At 43.8% G+C, this 18,196-nt stretch overlaps 1 pseudogene; it reads right to left on the bottom strand.

Annotated features, from left to right (window-relative positions):
• Positions 1–6,008: 6,008 nt before the first annotated feature.
• LOC147965508 (uncharacterized) lies at positions 6,009–6,702 on the bottom strand (annotated as a pseudogene).
• Positions 6,703–18,196: the final 11,494 nt, after the last annotated feature.

Raw genomic sequence — 18,196 nt, 5'->3', positions numbered from 1 at the left:
CGTTACAACACTCCACCACTACGAGAGGATCTCGTCCCGAGATCTTGAATGGCACCGGAGGGAAAACGGAAGAGAAAGAGAAGAGGTAAAACTAAGTTGCTTCTTTGACGAATGAGTGAGACCAAAGAACCTTGAGAAGGTTGAAAAAATTGAAAGAAATAAAACAACGGAGAAGAACAAAGTTGAAAACACTCCGTTAAGAAAGAGGAAAAGGAAGAACCGATTCGGGTAGCATTCTGGTTGAAAAGAGATGAAAGACTTGATAAAATGAAAAAGCTTGAGCAAAAGGACACAACACTCCGGTTAAATGGATAAACCAAGAAAAGAACACGATCCTGACAAAACGAAAAGATGGGTTGAAGAGAGCAACATCACAAAGCCTCCGGAACAAAATGAAGAATGGAATGGAATGAACGAAATAGAAACCAAGATCTTGACAGCGCACGCTTACAACCAAGGCTAGAACGGAGTTGTTGGATTATCAACAACGAAAAGAATAATTTTGATATGGTCTTATGGAATACATCTCCGATTATGAGGTGACAACCTGCCACTCACGGGAAAAAGAATTGGATTGATAAGAACAAGGAGACGAGAAACTTATTTCACCAGAAGGATGAAAGAAGAACTTGGGTCTTATATGAGCACCATAAATAGCAACAATCCTTAGGGACGGTTTTAGGTGGAATATAGCCCAAGATAATTCCAATGAAGAGATTGATGGATTTAAAATACCTCATTCCTAACAACATGTGAATCATGAAACATGAACCCAAATTATCAAGAATGACATAATACCACCTCCAATAATATGGTAGAAAGAATAGCACTCCGGATTGCAAGATGAAGAATGCTTGAAGTATATCTTGGCGGATCATAGCTCCGAGAGATATCTTGAAGAGCAATTGAAGAATGAAAAGAAATCCTTGACGAACCACCATGAGGAACTCCGGTAATAGAAGGATGATCAAACAAAAGGAATGAGAAGTTGAAAGCACAAGGTGAATCCTTGCGATGATTTAGAAGGAGCTTCGCGACGAGATAATGTGGAAAAGCTAGGAACTCTGGAAAATAAAGATGAAGCAAATGAAACCGATAATTTGATGAGCCTTCGGAATACGGAATTGAATTCATTCGATGAAACAAGAATAAGAATTCATTATGCTTATCCTTCACCATTTTAAATTGATGACAAGTAGCGGATTTGGCATACCACTTATTCTCGTCGAAAGGATTAAATAGATATGGCGTCAACTTGGGGAAGTCTTCAACGCACCATCGGTAGGATTTGGAAAAATAACGAATGAGTTGATATGACAACAATGGAATAGAATCTAGAACGAATCACCGGTAATAATTAGCGAATGAATGAAGATGCTTGAGAGAATTTAGTTACATGAGAATGAAGAGATCAAGAACTGATTAGAGGATAATTGATCGATGCACCGGTAAGATTAGGAGAACGATAACTGAAAGCTGGGAATGAATAATTATGAGATGACGGGCTCCGGAGAATCAAACTGAAAATACTCTGAATTACTCCGGATGGGTGAAAAGAATTCTGACAATCGAAAACAATTATGAGAGGATGGCCTTGAACTAGAACCACGAATCTTGAAGAGAATGGAGCAAGATTGAGAGAAAATTCTTCTTCTGTCTTCATAATCTAAGAATTACGACGAGAAACACCACCGTGAATTGTTGAGATACTCCGAAATGATAAATAGAAAGGTTGAACCAACGATGAAAAAAATTGAAAGATCTTGGACAAAAACATTTGACTGATGACAAATCGTTCTTATGTCAAACTTCGAAAAGAAATTTAAGGATAGCTCCGGGAAAATAAGAAGAGTCAGGTAAGATCCTGGGAAAAGACCTGTGGGTTAGGGCCCACTCAAAAGAAACACCGTTGAAATGATTTAAAAGAGAGGTTGCACCGGTTGAAGTAAATGACTTAAATGAGGTAACATCCTCGAAAGATCTTGAACGAATGTAGAGTGGAAAACACGAATCTTCGAGATATCTTCAGCACTCCGGAACAATTGAATAGCGAGAAATGACTGAATATGAGGTGCACCGGCATGAGAAGGTATTGAAATGAGGAAAAGATATGATCAACAAGGCTTGTATTGGATCCGCCGAAGATGGAAAGAATGAAGAATGATGAACTAGTACAACATCTTCTTGAGAACCACCGGGTAAGAATCGAGAAACTTCCATCAATAAATGGATAGTTGATTAAGAAATCTGAGTCCTTGAAGAAACAAGGGTGGGAGGGCGGGAAAACAAAGGCAACTTGGAGACGAATGAAACAAACACCGTTGAGAAGAACTGATACTTGATCTTGCGGTTGTTGAAATGATCGGATCCACTTGAAGAGAAGCACGCCGGTTAAAAAGGATTGACAAAAACAATCTTGATGATCAAGAAGGATTGGTATTCACATAGAAATATGAGAACACCGCTTGGGGAAGGTATGGAGTCAACATTTGACTTCGAAGCAACTCGAATACCACAACTCAAAACAAAAACAAAGGATTGGCTTGCAGAATAAGCCGGAACAAACATATGATAGAGATTTCGTCCGAAGTTTTCGTGGTGGGGCCTACACGGGCTCGATCGTACAGCACCATCATGTACAAGGCAGTGCACATGACATACGAAGCGCCCCCGAGTCGGCATAGCCAAGGACTCTTTAAGACACAATGAGACCACTGTAAAACCAACCATGAATAGGCGGACCACTAGACGTCGAACCCCAATTTCATATCATACATCTGTCGGAAAGATATCCTACGAGCTACTTGAATTCCCACTTATAAACTCCCGAAACTTTCCGGTTATGCAATCAGGTGTTGGGGATACAGGGGAAGCATAATATCTCACCCAAAACTAGCAAATCCTACACCCAACTGTATCCATCCTTCAACACATAACCAAGAAACCTTCGGAAATCGTCTACCCCAACCTTCGAAAAGCATCCGTTATACGAGTTATGGCAATACTCCCGAACTCCCATCCCAGTACTGGGTGGCGTCGAGGTTATCTCACCAACAACTGCATAAAAGAGACTTTCGATGTCGGCAAAACTAAACTCAGATATTCCAGAACTGCAACGATAAAATTGTGACGACAACACCTCGGAGCTCAACTCCCCGGGACACTGCCACAACCCCTAAATGACAGGAGGCACCAAGAACAATGTTCTCGTCACAAATCCATCGGAACGATTCCAAGATACCCGCGTGATCCTAATTTTTTTAGTGAAATTTGAGAAGAGAATAGTCAAAACTCTACGTCAGGATGCCTTACTAGAGCGATGAAGGGACTGGGGAGTAAAAAGAATTCCTAAACTCTCCGATATATAATTCCTAAATGACTCAAAACATTTTTTTCTAGACTCAACAACAACAGCTAATTCGATCAAGCAGTGGGGGATCCTAAGGTCGGGGAAGGCTCTGATACCAACTTGTAACGACCTCGATGCGGCTATATCTCCCAAGTGTCGAAGCATGACTTAGAGGCATAACCGCATTGAAAGCAATGTCGCAAGTGAGGTAATCTTCACACAACCCATGTAATACATAAGGGAAAGAGATACATAGTTGGCTTACAATCGCCACTTCACACAAATACATGAATACAACATTACAACATCCAAAAACAATCAAGGTCCGACTACGGAACCAAAATAAAAGAAGAACCCCAAATGCGACAAGGTCCCTGATCGACCCCAACTGGGCTCCACTACTGATCAACTAGAACGAAACAACACAAAGGACAAGATCTTCATCGAGCTCCTCCTTGAGCTTGGTTGCATCACCTACACGGTAACATCGGCACCTGCAAACTGGTTTTGGAAGTAACTGTGAGTCACGGGGACTCAGCAATCTCACACCCTCGCGATCAAGACTATTTAAGCTTATAGGTAGGTAAAAGGTATGAGGTGGAGTTGCAGCAAGCGACTAGCATATATAGTGGCTAACATACGCAAAAGAGAGCGAGAAGAGAAGGCAAAGCACGATCGAGAAACTATGATCAAGAAGTGATCCTAGAGCAACCTACGTCAAGCATAACTCCAACACCGTGTTCACTTCCCAGACTCCGCCGGAAAGAGACCATCACGGTTACACACGCGGTTGATGTATTTTAATTAAGGTCAACTTCAGGTTTTCTACAACCGGACATTAACAAATTCCCATCTGTCCATAACCGCGGGCACGGCTTTCGAAAGTTCAAATCCCTGCAGGGGAGTCCCAACTTAGCCCATAACAAGGTCTCACGGTCAACGAAGGATATTCCTTCTAGCGGGAAGACCCGATCAGACTCAGAATCCCAATTACAAGACATTTCGACAATGGTAAAACAAGACCAGCAAAGCCACCCAGATGTGCCGACAAATCCCGATAGGAGCTGCACATATCTCGTTCTCAGGGCACACCGGATGAGCGAGACGTCGGGTGGGCCAGCCCAGAGTTGCCCCTGGTAGCTCCGGACATCGCTCAGTTTGGACCAACACTCAGAGGAGCACTGGCCCGGGGGTTTAAAATAAAGATGACCCTTGAGTCTGCAGAACTCAAGGGAAAGAAAAGGCTAGGTGGTGAATGGTAAAACCAATGTAGGGCCTTGCTGGAGGAGTTTTATTCAAGGCGAACTGTCAAGGGGTTCCCATTATAGCCCAACCGCGTAAGGAACGCAAAATCCAGGAACATAACACCGATATGACGGAAACTAGGGCGGCAAGAGTGGAACAAAACACCAGGCATAAGGCCGAGCCTTCCACCCTTTACCAAGTATATAGATGCATTAATTAATTAAGAGATATTGTGATATCCCAACAAAATATCCATGTTCCAACATGGAACAAGCTTCAATCTTCACCTGCAACTAACAACGCTATAAGAGGGGCTGAGCAAAGTGGTAACATAGCCAAACAACGGTTTGCTAGGACATGGTGGGTTATAGGTTTGACATGGCAATTTGGGAGGCATGATAAGCAAGTGGTAGACATCGTAGCATAGGCATAGGAAAAGAGCAAGCAACTAGCAAGCAAAGATAGAAGTGATTTCGAGGGTATGGTCATCTTGCCTGAAATCCCGCAAGGAAGAAGAACGAGTCCATGAAGAAGACAAACGGATGTAGTCGAACGGATCCTCACAAACGCGACGTTATCGAAACTAACCCAAAGAAGCAACACCGGAAAGAAGAAAACAACAAAGTAAACAACCATCACATAAACATGGCATGATGCACAACCAAGTATGATGCATGTTCGGTTTAATGATATATGGCATGGCCAAGTGCACAAACAAAACTACAAATTAAGTGGAGCTCAATATGCAACGGGTTGCATATTGACGAAACACCATATCAATTATTTAGTTCTCTCCCGGTTAGGTACTCAACAAGGTTAAATGTTGGTTAATATGGCAAGAGGTGAAGCATAACAAAACTATACCATCTAACAATTTAAATGAGGCCGGATATAACCAACAACAAATCCGGCAAATCCCCATATGCATTTATCAATTTGGTGCAACAACAATTTTAAACATTTAAATGTTATTATCATGATGCGAATGACATGAACAAGTTTACGCAATTTTTATGAAAATGTTGGCTTGATAAGATACGAGGCATTTGTCATCGTGGCGGAAATGAAAGGGGTGCCATGGCAACGAATCCGAAAGTGATGCCACGGCAACATATCGGTTCCGATAGCTCATAGAGATACCGGTGCAAAAGGAAGTGGCGGGAGCGAGCAAAAGAAGGTGGGGCGCTCCCGGATACCGGGTGTCCCATGTGTCGGCGGCATGGCAACCAAGGGTCGTGCACGTAACAAACGGGCACGCTGCAAACACGGGGTTCATCTCGTATCACATAACATGCATTCGGTCCATGGACGGTCGTGTCGATGGTTATACCTTTCGAAGCATGCCTTATCGGAACGGATCAAGTTCGTAGAGGGAAGTAGGCGTTCTCGCGACGACGGTAGTGGAAGTTGTTGTTCACGCGACAGTAGTCGGACTTGACGACACCGTTACACGGGTCTTCGGCAACGGTAGTGGTACCCATTTTGTAGTCGTGCACATTCAGTAGACGTTCGAGGTCACGGCAAGGATCTTGACGTCCACGGAGTCTTCGAGGGTCGATGGTAGTGGTACTCGGGTCGTCGGCGTTCTATGCATCGGGCGTCAAGGTACTTGCCGAGGTACTTGCCGTTCTTAGCGGTTCCGAAAACGGCGGTAGATGAACAAGATGCGTCGTCGTGGTACTTGGCAAAAATCTCAAAGAAAATGCCCGACGGTCCACGTACGGGTCTTGGCGACATTCTTGCCCATCCAAAACGAAACAAGACATAAGGGCCTCTGGTGGGCAGTGGGCGAGCAGCGGCAGAAGATGTCGAGCCATAGCTGCTCATGCCCAACAATGAAACAACCAAATCGGCCATGACTTGGTGCTGGTGCAGAGCATCGGGAGGCAGGGCGTTGCAGGAGAATGGGGCTGGAGATGGGGGACGGTAGCAGCGGAGCGAAGCAGAAATGACAAAGCTCGGGGTTCGTGGTGCAGGGGAGCATGAGAGGCACCATGGACACAGAGGAGACAAGGTGCACGACGGCAAGGCAAAACATGCCCGAGGTCGAGGTCGCCAAGGGAGGGAGGCAGCAGGGGTGCGGCGATGCCGATGGCCTCGTGGGACATGGCGGGCAACGGGCGTAGTCTAGAAGGAGTAGGGCCGACAGAAGCCGGGAGTTGCAGTAGCGAACATGCGGTCGGGCGTGACCGAGAGAGCCGAGGGCTTTGCGTGCCAGGAGGACGCGGCAGATGGCAGCGCGGCGACCGGAGGGGTCGCGGGCGAGGAGCTACTCTCCTGTGTGTGTAGTGCATGGAGTGCACAGGGAGAGGAGATCGAGCAGGAGGTGGCGGACGACATCCATGGCCATGGCGGTTGTGGGCGACGAAGCAGTAGAAGCGCGGGCACCGGGCCATGGCGACGGGGAGACGAGGCTTGGGACGACGCAGAGGCGCGGGGGTTGAGGGGATTGGGCGCATACGTGATGATCTTCCCCTCTCTGCGTGTGGCGGCGCAGGAGGAGGACGAAGAGGAGAGGGTGGAGATGGGGATCGAGAGAGATGGAGGAGTCGGGCTCCCTGGCGGCGCGAGGGGAGAGGAGAGGGAGGAGGGGATCGGGCCTAGGTGGCTCGGGCGCCTAGGGTTGGAGGAGTTAGATGGGCCGGCTGGGCCTAGCAGGCCGTCCTAGGCTGGGCTTTTCTCTCTCTCTCTCTCTTCTCTTATTTCCTTTAGCAGAAAAGAAAATCGAGAGAGGGAAATGAAGGAGAGGGTTACGGAAGGATTTTGCGCATAGGGATAATTTCCCCGGACTTGCAAAAATGAGCTTGATCCCGCAAAATAGAAGTGGGCACGCACTTGAAGTTGAATTCAAACTCATTTGAAATTAATTCAAATGATTTGAATAGGAAGTGAGGTTTGGGAAGGTCCAAAAATGTTGAGATTTTTGGAGGAGCCTCAAAAAAAGAAGAAAGAATTTTCGGTAAGGTTTGGAGATCAGCTCGAAGCAGAAAGGCATGGGATTATCTGCACGTGTGTTATGGGTGATTCCAAATTATTGGAATATAATTTATATAGCTCCCTAAAATATTGGGAGAATAAGTTTTAAAGAGTAATAACCATAGTGAATATCCCTCGATTAAAATGGACCGAAGATCCATGCAATTTATTTAGTTGAGTTAAGAAAAGAAATGACATGATGGCATGATGACATGATGCAATGCACATGATGCAAAGATGAAAGCGATGAACCAAACAAATCACACGAAGAAACCCGGAAACCCTGGAAGGCAACTGAAGCTCCGGTCTTGGGGTGTTACAACACTCCACCACTATGAGAGGATCTCGTCCCGAGATCTTGAATGGCACCGGAGGGAAAACGGAAGAGAAAGAGAAGAACAAAGTTGCTTCTTTGACGAATGAGTGAGACCAAAGAACCTTGAGAAGGTTGAAAAAATTGAAAGAAATAAAACAACGGAGAAGAACAAAGTTGAAAACACTCCGTTAAGAAAGAGGAAAAGGAAGAACCGATTCGGGTAGCATTCTGGTTGAAAAGAGATGAAAGACTTGATAAAATGAAAAAGCTTGAGCAAAAGGACACAACACTCCGGTTAAATGGATAAACCAAGAAAAGAACACGATCCTGACAAAACGAAAAGATGGGTTGAAGAGAGCAACATCACAAAGCCTCCGGAACAAAATGAAGAATGGAATGGAATGAACGAAGTAGAAACCAAGATCTTGGCAGCGCACGCTTACAACCAAGGCTAGAACGGAGTTGTTGGATTATCAACAAGGAAAAGAATAATTTTGATATGGTCTTATGGAATACATCTCCGATTATGAGGTGACAACCTGCCACTCACGGGAAAAAGAATTGGATTGATAAGAACAAGGAGACGAGAAACTTATTTCACCAGAAGGATGAAAGAAGAACTTGGGTCTTATATGTGCACCATAAATAGCAACAATCCTTAGGGATGGTTTTAGATGGAATATAGCCCAAGATAATTCCAATGAAGAGATTGATGGATTTAAAATACCTCATTCCTAACAACATGTGAATCATGAAACATGAACCCAAATTATCAAGAATGACATAATACCACCTCCAATAATATGGTAGAAAGAATAGCACTCCGGATTGCAAGATGAAGAATGCTTGAAGTATATCTTGGCGGATCATAGCTTTGAGAGATATTTTGAAGAGCAATTGAAGAATGAAAAGAAATCCTTGACGAACCACCATGAGGAACTCCGGTAATAGAAGGATGATCAAACAAAAGGAATGAGAAGTTGAAAGCACAAGGTGAATCCTTGCGATGATTTAGAAGGAGCTTCGCGACGAGATAATGTGGAAAAGCTAGGAACTCCGGAAAATAAAGATGAAGCAAATGAAACCGAGAATTTGATGAGCCTCCGGAATACGGAATTGAATTCACTCGATGAAACAAGAATAAGAATTCATTATGCTTATCCTTCACCATTTTAAATTGATGACAAGCAGCGGATTTGGCATACCACTTATTCTCGTCGAAAGGATTAAATAGATATGGCGTCAACTTGGGGAAGTCTTCAACGCACCGTCTACTGTTCATCCAGCCCTCCACACCACGGGGTCCTGTTCAACCACCCCTCCACAGGCATCCAGCCCTCCACCACACCACGGGGTCCTGTTCATCCAGAGGCAACGCCACCGCTCACTGTTCATCCAAACCCCCACCCCCCCGCAACGCTCACTGTTCATCCCAGAGGCAGCATCGATCGGCTTTAGTTAGCAGCAATAGCGAAGGAATCGCTCGATCGGGTTCAGTTAACATCCATCGATCGATCGCTCGGGTTCAGTAACGCGTAGCCTGTAGTGCAATCGCTCGGGCTCAGTTAGAGCCCAACGCCTCGCTCGGGTTCAGTTAGAGCCAACGCCTTGCACACACGCGCGTACGTGTACGAGAGAAACGCGCATCGCTCGGCCCCCGACCTCCCACCGTAACCGGGAACTCCCCAAATTTTTCTTCGCCGTCGCTTCTACCATGGTTTTTCCGTCATGGACGGCCCAAAGAATGTCATGCAGCAGCGTCTCCGGCCCGCCCAGGACGAAAAACCCATTTTCTGTCATGATTTTTTGTCATAGAAGTAGGAGCCCACCACATCTATGATGATATTGGGTTTTGTCACAATTATCGTCATAGAAGTGTCATATGTATGACAGAAAAAAAATTTGTTTGGTCCAAAATGTCACGGATGTGTCTTTTTTTGTAGTGTGCATGATCTCATGGTCGAAGGAATATGTATTTGCATTAAGAAAGCAGTAGCAATAAACTGAACAATCATATGCTAAGCTAACGGGTGGGTCTTATCCATCACATCATTCTTCTAATGATGTGATCGCGTTATCAAGCGACAACACATGTCTATGGTTAGGAAACCTTAACCATCTTTCGTTCAACGAGCTAGTCTAGTATAGGCTTACTAGGGACACGGTATTTGTTTATGTATCCACACATGCATTTAAGTTTCCGGTCAATACAATTCTAGCATGAATAATAAACATTTATCGTGATTAAGGAAATATAATAATAACCACTTTATTATTGCCTCTTGGGCATATTTCCAATACTTGGGCCTGAGGGAAGGCATTGTAGAGTAATAAGTAGATGATGGGCTCCTAGAGTGACAGAAGCTCAAAACCTAGTTTATGCGTTACTCCGTAAGGGGCTAATTTGGATCCATATGTTTTATGCTATGGTTAGATGTATCTTAATTCTTGTTTCGTAGTTGCGGATGCTTGCGAGAGGGGGTAATCATAAGTGGGAGGCTTGTTCAAGTAAGAACAACACCCAAGCACCGTTCCACCCACATATCAAATTATCAAAGTAGCGAACATGAATCAAACAAACATGATGAAAGTAACTAGATGATAATTCCCATGTGTCCTCAAGAACTCTTTGCTTGTTATAAGAGAACATTCCGGCATGTCCTTTGCTATAAAAAGGATTGGGCTACCTTGCTGCACCTTTGTTACTACTGTTAATTGTTACCCTTTACGAATTACCTTGCTACAAAACTATCTATCACTATTACTTACAACACTTGGAGATAATGCCTTGCTAAAAAGCGCTTGTCATTTCCTTCTGCTCCTCGTTGGGTTCGACACCCTTACTTATCCAAAGGACTACAATTGATCCCCTATACTTGTGGGTCAATGGCGCCATTCCCAGGGAGTGAAGCGCCTTTCATAAGGAAACATTTATATTACATGCTGAAATTTGCTATTACTTGTTACTATGGAAAGTAATCATTTGAGTTTGTTTGGGGTATCTCCACCTCGACCAGTAGCAATAAGAGTTTCCACTCAACCTACTGAACCTACTGGAAATATTTATTATGAGATTCCTCCAGGTATGTTAGAGAAACTGCTAGCTAATCATTATGTAGGAGATGGAACAATACATCCTGATATACACTTAATCTATGCAGAAGAAATTTGTGGATTGTTTAAGCTTGCAGGTTTATGCGAGGGTGGAGTTAAGAAGAAGGTATTCCATTTATCTTTGGAGGGAAAGGCATTGACATGGTATAGGCTATTGGATGATATTGTAATGTGGGATTGGAATTAGTTGAAATTGGAATTTCATCAGAAGTTTTATCCTATGCATCTGGTTCATCATGGTTGGAATTATATATATAAGTTTTGGCCTCGTGAAGGAGAAAGTATCGCTCAAGCTTGGGGGAGTCCGAAGTACATGATGTACACATGCCCCAATTATGAGCTCTCAAGAGAAATTATTATACAAAACTTTTATGCTCAGCTTTCTCATAATGATCAATCCATACTCGATTCTTCTTCTACTGGTTCCTTTATAAAGGAAATTATTGAATTCAAATGGGGTCTTCTGGAATGAATTAAATGCAACTCTGAAGATTGGGAACTCGACAATGGTAAAGAGTCAGGTATAAAACTTAAGTTTGATTGTGTTAACGTAGAGACCCGACCTCAGATGGTCAAGTCTCTGTGTTCAGTGTCATCCCTGGATCGGTAATGCTGTCATACACAGTACTCGAAGGATTTATAACAGAGTAGAAATCACACACTTATTACAACGAATGTCTCAAAAGAGAACTTATTACAACAAACTGGCTTAAGGCCATCTAAATAAGATAACAACGGAAGGCTTGGAAGATAAAGTGAGTCCATCAACTCCAACGGCATAGCTGAGTGCACGACAAACGACCTATAGCACCTTACTCGTCGTCTGAAAAGTCTGCAACATGATAAGTTGCAGCCCAAAATGGGTCAGCACATGGAATATGCTGATAATGTAACACAGTAGAGCAATGAACAGATAATGGCTATTACTATATGCATATTTGGCTGGTGGAGGCTCTATGGTTACAATGTTTTTGCGAAAAGCCAATTTTTTCCTACTACAAAGGAATATATTTTATTTAACTATCATGGTAGTTGAAACATTGAGAATGGTACCCCCATCTCAATCCCAATTAAAAATAATTATCAACCCCACAGATTAATTTAGAGTGATGAGATCAAATCAATAATTCAAGTACCAGATACTCAAGATGTCCATAACTGGGACACGGCTAACCATGATTAGTTTGTACACTCTGCAGAGGTTTGTGCACTTTTCCCCACAAGACTCGATCTCCTCCGTTGGATTTCTCGCATTACAGGGTGTTTGAGAAATGGATGACCGAGACACAGTCTTTCAGAAGCATTAACTCTAACCCCGGGTAGACATTACCAACCTACATCCCCTACATATGCTAGCCTACCATTGGAAGAGCTCATGCAACCTACTCAACTATGCTAGAGCCCATAATAGCTTGTGGCTGCACACAGAAGTTTCTAGCATGAACAATCTTACGATCCCTTTGAGACTGGGTGGTGGACCATAGGAGAATCACACGGTATAACCCTGGGATCTCCTAGGACAACACTGGTATATCCCCAGGTGCCCAAACCAACAATCCACCCGGATGTGTATTAAAGTTGCCACCTTAAGTTGAACCATAAATTAAACACTCACATCTTTCATGAATTCACTCAAACCCAAACCACGTCTACGAGCATAGCATGGCAATATAAGCATAACGTAGAAGTAACTCCCAAGGGTTTGATAATAAAACAAGTAATAGGTTGTACCTCATCATCTACTTCCCAAAACCCACATGTTAAGAGATCCTACTCATGCAATGTTTGAGGGTTGAAACTAATGCATAAAAACTGGGTATGAAAAGAGTATGATCATTGGGTTACTTGCCTTGCTGACATTCTGGAAATCCTAGACACTCGTAGTAGCACGCTTCGCACTCCGGGAATTCTATCACAACAAACAATAGCATACATAAGCAATCAAGCAAAGATGCATAGGTAAAACTCAAATAAGAAGATCGAATCTGAAAACTCAACACAAGAGATTTGATTTGCAAAAACAGTCAAATCAAACGGAGCAAGGAAACTCAAACTACGAAAGAAACAAGATCCATTTGCTAATCTGGACTAAAGTCAAATTTTACAGTACCAAAATCTTGTTCAAGTTGGTTAAACAAAAAGAGGTCTTCGAGACAAAGATCTAGGCGCTTGTTTCACCTGATTTGGATAACCGAGCGAAAAGATAAACTAAAACGAAGATCAGGGCAGAAATCGCGATCGAAAATAATCGCGGAAAAGCCCTGGAAAATAAAACGAGACGAACATGCTAACAAACAAAAGTTCGCTGTCTACGGTTAACTGACGAACAGTGTTCGTTAAAACGAACGTACGGACAAACGTCTGCTATTTAACTAAACCGAAAAAACGATCTAAAAAAATCTAGATCTAGGGTTTCGACAAAAACCGGCGGTTTTTCCCGAAAAAGCCGGACGACGGCGGCGGCGGCTACCTCCGCGGCGGCGGGGCGGCGACGGCGGCGGATCGGGGCGGGGCACGACACTAGGGTTAGGGCGCGGGGTGCGACGGCTTGGGCCTCGGGGCGCGGGCTGACAGCCTATAAAGCCTCGGCCGGAGGACTCCGGCTCGGGCACGACCCAGTTAGGTCGCTGCATTTTTTTAAAATATATCCTGACGCTGAAAAACAAATAGAAGAAATACTAAAGGGGTCCAAATATCCTGGAATAAATTTTCGCGGTCCTCTAGTAATATTCCGGACAAGGTGAACATTTATTTGGGCCTCTAATGCAATTTTGATAAACGCATAATTTTTTCCTAATTCAAATAAAATAGCAACAAAATCCCAAAAGAAATATTTATTTGATTTTTAATATTTTTCCTCCAATATTCCCTTTATTTTGGAGAAGTCATATTATCTCCTCTCATATATTTTAATATGAAATATTTTTCGGAGAGAAAAATAATTAAAACCAAAGTGATCCTTGTTTCGATATTTAATAAAATTCAAATATGAAAAACACGAAATCCCCAACTCTCTCCGTGGGTCCTTGAGTTGCTTAGAATTTCGAGGATCGCAAAGCAAAAATGCAGTAAAATATGATATGCATGACTGATCTATGTATAACATTCCAAATTGAAAATTTGGGATGTTACAAACCTACCCCCCTTAAGATGAATCTCACCCCCGAGATTCGGGTTGGCTAGAAAATAGGTGTGGGTGGACTTTGCGTAAATCGTCCTCTTGTTCCCAGGTAGCTTCATCCTCGGTATGGTGGCTCCACTGAACTTTGCAAAATTTCATAACCTTGTTGCGTGTAACTCGGCTGGCAAACTCGAGAATCTTGACTGGTTTCTCCTCATAGGTCAGATCACTGTCCAATTGAATTGCTTCCAGGGGCACTGTATCTCTCAGAGGGATATCGGCCATCTCTGAATGGCACTTCTTCAACTGGGAAACGTGAAACACATCATGAACTCCTAACAGTCCTTCGGGTAACTCCAACTTGTAGGCAACCTCTTCCATGCATTCCAAAACACAGTACAGTCCTACAAATCTCGGGGCTAACTTTCCCTTAACTCCAAAATGCTTAACTCCTCGGAGCGGTGACACACAAAGATATGCTATGTCTCTGATTTCATAGACTACCTCCTTGCGTTTTGAGTCTGCATAGCTCTTCTGTCTGGACTGAGCTACCTTAAGTCTATCTCGAATCAGTTCAACCTTCTCTTTGGACTCCTTGATCAAATCTGGTCCAAACCACTGGCGGTCTCCAACTTCATCCCACATCAACGGTGTTCGGCATCTTCTTCCATACAGGGCTTCGAACGATGCCATCTTCAAACTGGCCTGGTAGCTATTGTTATATGAGAACTCCGCGTAAGGCAAATTATCATCCCAACTAGATCCATAATCTAGCGCACAAGCTCTCAACATGTCCTCCAGAATCTGATTGACTCTCTCGGTCTGTCCATCTGTCTGCGGATGAAATGATGTACTAAACTCTAGCCTGGTTCCCAAAGTCTGGTGCAGCTGGTGCCAAAACTTTGAAATAAACTGTGTTCCTCTATTTGGTATGATGGTCGTCGGAACTTCGTGCAGACATACGATCCTGGTCATATATATCTTGGCCAACTTCGCACTGGTATAGGTGGTTTTCACTGGGATAAAGTGAGCTACTTTGGTCAAGCGATCCACTACTACCCAGATAGAATCATATCCCGATCGGGTCCTGGGTAATCCGGTGATAAAATCCATGCCAAGCTTATCCCACTTCCATTCGGGTATTGGCATAGGCTGCAGTAATCCTGCTGGCTTCTGATGTTCTGCCTTCACTCTCTAACATACATCACATATGGCTACATACTCGGCAATGTCCTTCTTCATTCCAGTCCACCAGAAACGCTCCTTCAAATCCAAATACATCTTGGTTTTTCTGGGTGTATCGAGTATGGCGAGTCACGAGCTTCATGTAGTATCAACTTCCTGATCTCGGCATTATTGGGCACATAAACACGGTCTCAAACCACAAGGTGTCGTGCTCATCTTCACGAAAACCTTTGGCTTTTCCTTTGCTCATTTTCTCCTTTATTTCACCAATTTCTTTGTCATCCTTCTGTGCTTCTCGAATCTTTCCCAATAATGTTGACTGAACTTCCATCGTTGCAAAAAAACCTCTAGGAACAATCTCCAAACGAAGTTCCCTGAGATCCTCTACTAACTCCTTTGGCAATTCCCCGCTTACGAGGGTATTTATATAACTCTTCCGGATCAAAGCGTCTGCTACGGCATTGTCCTTGCCTAGATGATAATGCAACTTCATATCATAATCCTTTATGAGCTCCAACCATCTCCTCTGCATGAGGTTCAGCTCCTTCTATGTGAAAATGTACTTCAAATTCTTATGATCCATGTGCACATCACAATGATTTCCAATAAGAAAGTGTCTCCAGGTCTTGAGTGCATGCACTACGACTGCTAACTCTAAATCATGCGTGGCGTAATTCAACTCACGCGGTCGAAGTTGTCGTGAGGCATATGAAACAACTCTTCCATCATGCATTAGTACTCCTCCAAGTCCTAAGCGAGAGGCGTCACAATACACTTGGAAATCCTTGCGTATATCTGGCAGAATCAGCATTGGGGCTGTGGTTAGAAGTTTCTTCAACTCCTGGAAACTTCCTTCACATTCTTCAGTCCAATGGAACTTGGTGTCCTTCTTCAACAACGCCGTCATGGGCTTCGCAATCTTAGAAAAATTCTCAATGAATCTCTGGTAATATCCCGCAAGTCCAAGAAAACTGCGGATCTCTCCAACTGAGGTGGGTGCCAACCATTCAGTGACCGACTTAACCTTGGTGGGGTCTACTGCTATACCTTCTGCTGATGTAACATGTCCAAGGAATCCAACTTCCTTCAACCAAAATTCACATTTGTTGAATTTAGCGTATAGCTAATGTTCTCTGAGCTTCTCGAGAACTAAACACAAATGTTCCTTGTGCTCCTCTTCATTCTTCGAGTACACCAAAATATCATCAATGAATACCACAATGAACTTATCCAAGAACTCCATGAACACCTTATTCATCATACTCATGAAATAGGCAGGGGCGTTAGTCAATCCAAATGACATAACCGTATACTCATACAACCCATACCTTATGGTGAAAGCTGTTTTTGGTATATGCTTTTCTCGAATCTTCAACTGGTGGTATCCTGATCGAAGATCGATCTTGGAAAAGACTTTAGCTCCTTGCAGCTGGTCAAACAAATCATTGATCATCGGCAGTGGGTACTTGTTCTTGATCGTTACTTCATTCAATGCTCGATAATCAACAACCATTCTCAGAGACTTATCCTTCTTCTCAACCAAGAGCACTGGGACTCCCCATGGTGACAAACTTCGTCGAATGTAACCTTTCTCCAATAACTCCTTAATCTGCTTCTTGATCTCCTCCAAATCATTTGCGAGCATCCGGTATGGTCTCTTTGATATTGGTCTGGTGCCTGGCAACAACTCTATCAAAAACTCAATGTCTCGATCTGGCGGCATGCCTGGTAATTCTTCTGGAAATACGTCCGGGTAATCCTTCACTATACGCACTTCCTCCTGAACAACTCCCGTGTGGGAATTTACTTGGGTCCTCCTTGGTACATGCCTAGATACATACTTAATCCTTTTTCCCTCCGGGGTAGTGAGCAGAATTGAGTTGCTAGCGCAATCAATATTTCCTCCATACTTCTATAGCCAATCCATTCCCAATATCACATCCAATCCTTGGGATTCTAAAATTATTAGGTCTAAGGGGAAAACATGGCTGCCAATGGTTAAGGGTAGCCGGTCGCACCATCGGCTAGCCATATACTCTACACCGGGTGAGCTCACTAACAAGGGTGTCCTAAGGGCTAAGGTGGGTAACTTGAACTTGTCCACAAATCCCCTTGAAATGTATGAATGTGATGCACCAGTATCAAAAAGAATGAGAGCGGTAAATGACTTAACCAAAAACTTACAGATAACTGCATCTGGCTGCTCTTCAACCTCCTCCACGTTTACGTGGTTCACTTGTCCCCTGTTGAAAGGGTTGGGCTTCTTCCCAGAGCTTCCGTTTCCATTGCCATTCTTCAACTCTGGACAATCATTGGCGTAGTGTCCAGTCTTCCCACACTTGAAACAGGTAATGTGACTCTGGTCCTTCTTGGCGGGTGTGGCTGGGTTAGAGTGGTTCTGATTGCTGCCTGCTCCATTCCCGTTCCCATTCTTGGAGCCACTGTGGTTATGCGAACTTCCTCCATTGTGGGTATGGCCTCCATGGTTATGGGTATATCCTCCCGTATTTGGGGTGAAACGGGGCTTCTGCTGAGCTCCAGAATTGTACTTCCCTTGTCCATACTTCCTCTTGCGGCTCTCAATCTACTGCTACTTCCCTTCAATCATAAGAGCCTTATCTACCAACTCCTGGTAGTTGTTAAATGTTGCCACCATTAACTGCATGCTCATCTCATCATTCAGCCCTTCCATAAACTTCTCCTGCTTTGCGGCATCCGTGGCCACATCATCAGGGGCATAGCGAGATAGCTTACTAAACTCATCTATGTATTGAGCCACAGTACGATTTCCCTGGCGCAAGTTGCGAAACTCATGCTTCTTCATGCTCATAGCTCCAGTTGAGACATGGGTTGTGCGGAATGCTTGCTGAAACTGCTCCCAAGTGACATT

This window comes from Triticum urartu, chromosome 6A (genome assembly GCF_056163025.1).
Source record: "Triticum urartu cultivar PI428250 chromosome 6A, HENAU_Tu73, whole genome shotgun sequence".
In the NCBI taxonomy this organism is placed as follows: domain Eukaryota; kingdom Viridiplantae; phylum Streptophyta; class Magnoliopsida; order Poales; family Poaceae; genus Triticum; species Triticum urartu.
Note: the sequence above shows the minus strand (reverse complement) of the source record. Positions and strands in the feature narration are given on the sequence as shown.